Below are 6,000 nucleotides of genomic sequence, written 5' to 3' on the forward strand. Positions count from 1 at the left end.
TAAAAAAATAAAAAAATTAGTGAAAAAAATCTTTAATAATAAAAAATTTAAGGGTGTTTGTGATTCGGATAAGGTGGGAAGTTAATTTTTTTTTTTGGAATTAGAATTAAGTTCAAATATAAATTTAAAATTTTAATAACTTATATAGATTAAATTAAAATTTTATAAACTGTTAAAATACAATTTTAATTTTTACTAAATAAAAAAATTATAAAATTTTAAAAGTCAAAAAATGAAATTTTATATTTTAGGGGAAGCCGGGCCCTGCGAATTCCCTGGTGCTGCCCTTGATTTGGATTAAAATATAATATCGACAATTATAAGAATAAATTATATCAAATTAAAATATAAAAATAGAATAAAATGATTTTGTTTTGTATCAACAATCCAAATGGGGGATGGAGAAAAGCAGAAAAGGCCAAAACCATACCAAATTGGCAATTGTAAAATAGATCCGTTTCTGCCAATGGCCAATGCTTTGCATTTTGTTTAGTCTTCCGTTGGTCTTTTGTACTCGGTCCACTCCATGGGGTTCTTATCTTAAGCCATGCATCCCTCAACATTCAACATTCAACATGCAACATGCAACATGCAACATGCAACATGCATGCATGCATCCATCAACATTCAACACAAGTCTTAAACCATGAACCATTAGCTATGCATCCATCAACACTCAACACTAGGGGTTTTTAAGCCATGCACCATGCATGCGTTCATCAAAGTCTTGGCCTCTAAAAATTTTAGACCCCAAACATCATGCGTTCATCAAACTCGAAATTTAAAGTTCAATACGTAACTTGAGTTTGACTCAATATTCAATCGAGCTATTTGAATTTGAGCTCGATTAAACTTGTTCATACTTAAATTCTTTCTATATAATAAGATTAAAAATATAATTTTACAAAAAAAAAATTAAATAAAATTATAAATGACTCATTTAAATAAAGTATTATGACAACTCCAACAATAGTTTCAACTTGAATTGATAATTATTAAGTCGATTAAATTTTTTTAATCAAATTCGGATAGCTTTCAATCATCTGGATTTCATTCACGGCATTCATCATAAACACTCAACACCAGGATTTCTCATCTTAAATCATGAATCATGCATGCAAGCATCCATTAAGATTGAATAATGAGATATGAGTGGAAAAGAAAGCCAGTGGGCTTCTCTTTTGTTCTTTTTACTGACTAATATCCTCCTTTCCATATCTTTTACCAACCTTTATACAGTGGTAGGAATTAGAAAAATTTTTGGGAGGTTGGGGCCGGAATTAAATTGTATATTTTTACAATAGTAAAAATATAATTTCATCATTTTGATAGGCTATATCTTTATAAAATTTAAAGAATTAAATCAAATTTTTATTATTTTGGGAGGTCAAAGTGTAATTTTACTATTACTAATTTAAAATTTTATAAATTATAAAGAGCCTAAATAGAAAATTTTTCATTTTAGGGGCGGCCTGCTTGCCCTCACTTGGCTCTTTCAATGTCTTTATATATGAAATTTTGAACTTGGAATATCTTACCTATTCAATAATAAAAATCAACAACCTTAATTTACTTATCTTTGCTTTTTGGTCCCTTCATTCTATGTATCAGTTTGAAAACCATGGGACAATGCTATGTACTTATGATCACAAATCCGAGAATTAGATAAGGTTCGGGTCACCTACTTGCGACTTGGCTAGGGCTCACCAAATGAATATATGCAAGCCTCACAGTACGAAGACAACAAGGGTTGCTTGCAAGGGGAGCTTGTGGTCTCAGCTCGCATGTACCCAAGGAGTTCACATGTGGAGGCCACGAAGTTCAGTAAACAACCTAGAATAATACACGTGTCCAACATGCATAAAGTCTACTAAGAACGTCAATTCCATAAATAGTAACCATGTATATAAATATTTGATTGTCTCATTTAATGACACACAACAGAAAATTACTTAATAGAGAAATACTTTGATTTGTGTTGCTGCAAAACAAAAAAGTTACTATTCCATGACAAAAATGAAAAGTTGTGGACGTATTTGATATTTCAATACCCACACTCATACAGGAGTCACACTAGTAGTGGGGTTAAATTTTAAATTATAAACTTTTTGGGCTAAAAGATAATTTTATCATGGGGTGGACGGCCTCTGCTTGCTCGGCCCCAAAAGTGGAAATTTACAAAATTTTAAGTTACTTCAATGAGATAATCGCATTCTACTCCCTAAAATTTAAATTTCAATTTTTAACCCTCTAAAATTGAAAAAAGAAAACTTATATTTCAACTTTCTCAAAATTTTATAATCCAAATTCAATCCTAAAAACTAATTTTCGCTACTCATATATATATATATATATATACATTTTTTCCCACAATGATTTATGACAATGATATATCATAAGAAAGGCCTTGCAGGATAGTCTTTTTATACATAAAGTCAACCAAAGTTGAATAAAGTTGGATAGGCATAGCCCCTTTCTTTAACAATATATTTCCCCCCAGTGATACATATAAAATTAGCACAAAGTCATGGTAAACTGATTTTAGGTAGCAAACTTTAGCTTTCACTTTGGAAATTGGAAAAGCTTTTGTTGTTTTATATTGACCCATCAGAATATTTTTACATTCAATAAAATACTCCTCCGGACCAAAATAGATATAAATATATATGGTTGAATATATATTTTGTAGAAAATTATTTTAGGGGTCGAAATTAAATTTTAATTTTTAAGATAGTAAAAATTTAATTTCATTATTTGAATAGCCTATATCTTTTTTATTTTTAAAGGATTAAATCGAAATTTTATCATTCTTAGGGGATTAAAGTATAATTTTACTTTTACTAATAAAATTTAAAGGGCCTAAATGAAAAATTATCCATTTTAGCCAAACTTATCTAATTGTATTTAATTAGTATTTTTTTAACCTAGTTAATATCTAAACTTGTATGCCGTCAATTAAGTTGATACTTCCACACTAATACCTTTAGTTTATACTAACATAGTACTGTTAGCCAACCCCAGTGCCATATAGCAACCTCATAGTATGCCACATGTCAAACATAACTTTAAAGTATATATATATTTAAAATTATATAAATCAATAAAAAAGCTTAATTTTTTCCTGGATTTGAACAATCATTTATCTAAGATCATTCTTGATGTGTTTTTAACAATTTTATGTATTTTTTATTATAAAATATCAGGTTATTGTTATTTTGAAATTAAGAATTTTAAAATATACAAATTAATAAAAGTATAAAAAATTAATCTAAAAATAAATTTAGACAATCGTTTGTCTAAATTCATTCTAGACTTACTTTTTAGTTCTTTTATTATTTATATATTTTTATAGATTCATAAATTTTTAGCATTTTATAAATTACATATTATAATTTTTTATATATTTTTTCAAAATATTATAGGCTTTTAATATACTTCTAATAGTATATATTTTTATAAATTTATATTTTATATATATTTTAAAATAATAATTTAAAATATGATATTTTATAGAAATTAAAAATATAAAATTACTAAAAACTCATCTGGAATGAACTTGGACAAATGAGTATTCAAAAATAGATGTATCTGGACATCATTTGTCCAGGTTTATTTTTTATGTGAAAAAGTTTATATAATTTTATTAATTTATATATTTTTAAACTTTTTTTTACCTTTTAAATTTATGTTTGACATGTGGTATACTGAAATACTGCCACATGGCACCATTGAATTGGCTAGCTGTGTCATGTTAGCACAAATTAATGATATTAGTGCGAAGATGAAAACCTATTTGATAGAATGCAAGTTCAAGCACCAACTAGGCTTAAAATTGTTAAAAACACATCAATATATATAAAAGCAATTAGCTACTAATGAACAAATTTAAAAAGCAAAATATATGTTAACTCAATATATATAAGTTTAGGTGTATATATATATATACTTGTATTTTAAACTCACCTAGAATTTAGATATATCGGTTGGGTCGGACTAAAAACTAGTTTGAATGAAGAAAGGTTAAAAAAAGGCTTCAAGTCCATGTATTATTCGTAAATTTAAAATTTAGTTATTCTATTTTTATTTTTAGAAATTTAGTCTCTCTGCTTTTCAAATTTTCAAATTTAAGTTTAATTGTTAACATTGTATGAATTCTTCTATTAAATTTACCGATATGACATTTTGAAATAACAAAATACTCACTTTATAGTTGTGTAAAAAAAAAGACAAAATAAACTTAAATTTAATAGACGAATTTTAATGGTATGAACAATTCACTACTTACGTATTTCAATTCAAAAAGTAAAATTAAATTAAAAAAAAAAGAAATCCTAAATTTCAAATGTATTAAAAATAGTAAAAGAAATAAAAAAATGTTGGAGCGTGGCTCCTAGTTCTAATTATGTATAAACCTAATGCAACTCCATTATTTAAAGAAATTTAAGACATTGAATTGAAGTAGTAGCTGGTTAAATTAGACATTTTTTTTTGGTATGTGAATTCTTAATTTAAAGTTAAACTGAGTTGAATTTTTTTAAAATGTGATATTTTTTTATTTGAAAAAAATATAGAACTGAGTTTAAAATTTTATTTAAAAAACATCGAATTTTTTACCATTTGATCCAACTAAGTAATGATAGTTACTTATACAAGTAAATTCCTATCACCCAAACAACTCATTTTAGAGTTATAAAAGAAAAGAATGTTAGAACATGCAATTGTTGTTTTTGGGAATGTAATACAATTTGGAACCCTAAAAAGTAGACAAGTTTCCATCCCAAAAATATCTCTTTCATAGTGTGCCTTTGTCTCTCAATCATGTTCATATATTGGAGTCAATGGTTGATTGTTTCATTGGTGCAAAAATGGGAGCTGGTAACCAAACTTTCCCACCAAAATTTGCCAAAGCTTTTAAACTTTAAAGTCCTCATTGTAGGAAATTGAAGGGCTTCCCTTTGACTAATTCAAGACCCCTTTTTTTATTCATTAATCAAATGCTTAATGTAAAAAAAAAAAAGACCCTCTTAAAATGGCACAAGTGTAGGCTGTAAACAATGTACCCTAAAATAAAAACAACCCTTAAAATGGTTAAGTAGTAGGTGATTTAATCAAAGGGTTTAGCCTTTGATAATTAATGGACTAGTTTTTGTATATATAAATTAGGAGTGAGTAGTAAAAACCAAAACCCAAACAGGAGGAGAGGGAATAAAATGGGCACCATGCCATGCCTCGCCTTTATGTCGCATCATTAGTCCATGGGGGCATTGTTGTATAATTATGTCTTAAAACTTTATCAAAATGATTGCATATATAAGATATGAGTGTGTGGGCTTTTGCCTTAGGAAACGGCAAACTCAAGCATCAAACCAACACAATTTACTCATCCCACCCTTGCCTCCTCTTTTTTTTGCCTTTCTTAATAAATAAGAAATTTCTAGTTTTATAAGTAAGAGTTAAAAAAATTGTGATGTGTTGCATTTATTTAATTTTTATTTTTTTAAGGTTAAAGTTATAAAAATTTTCTTGAAAATAATTTGAAAATGAGTTGAGTCTCTAGTCGAAAAATACAATCACTTAAACTCTTAATTCAAAAATAACAATCAATTTGACTCTTTAAATTGTTACTTCCTTTAAAGCCCTTAATAGATCATTAAGTGCTAACGTGATAGGTAACATGACGAATGACATAGAAATTTTGATGATGTGGTAGTGGGCGTGACGACTGACGTGGAAGACTTAATTGATTTTTAATTTTTTTAAGATGGCTTAATTAATTTTTAGGAATTATATAAATAAGTTTAAAAAATATTAAAATATTAAATATTTTATAAATTATAAAAAAAATTATATAAAATTACTAGCCTAAAAATTTGAAAATTATATAAAATCCATTAAATTATTAAATGTCATAAAATATTAAAAAAATTTAAAAACTATTAAATATTATAAAATACTATTAATAATTTATGAAAAAATGAAAAAATTAAATAAATACTATAA

Source organism: Gossypium hirsutum, chromosome A03 (assembly GCF_007990345.1).
Source record: "Gossypium hirsutum isolate 1008001.06 chromosome A03, Gossypium_hirsutum_v2.1, whole genome shotgun sequence".
Lineage (NCBI taxonomy): Eukaryota > Viridiplantae > Streptophyta > Magnoliopsida > Malvales > Malvaceae > Gossypium > Gossypium hirsutum.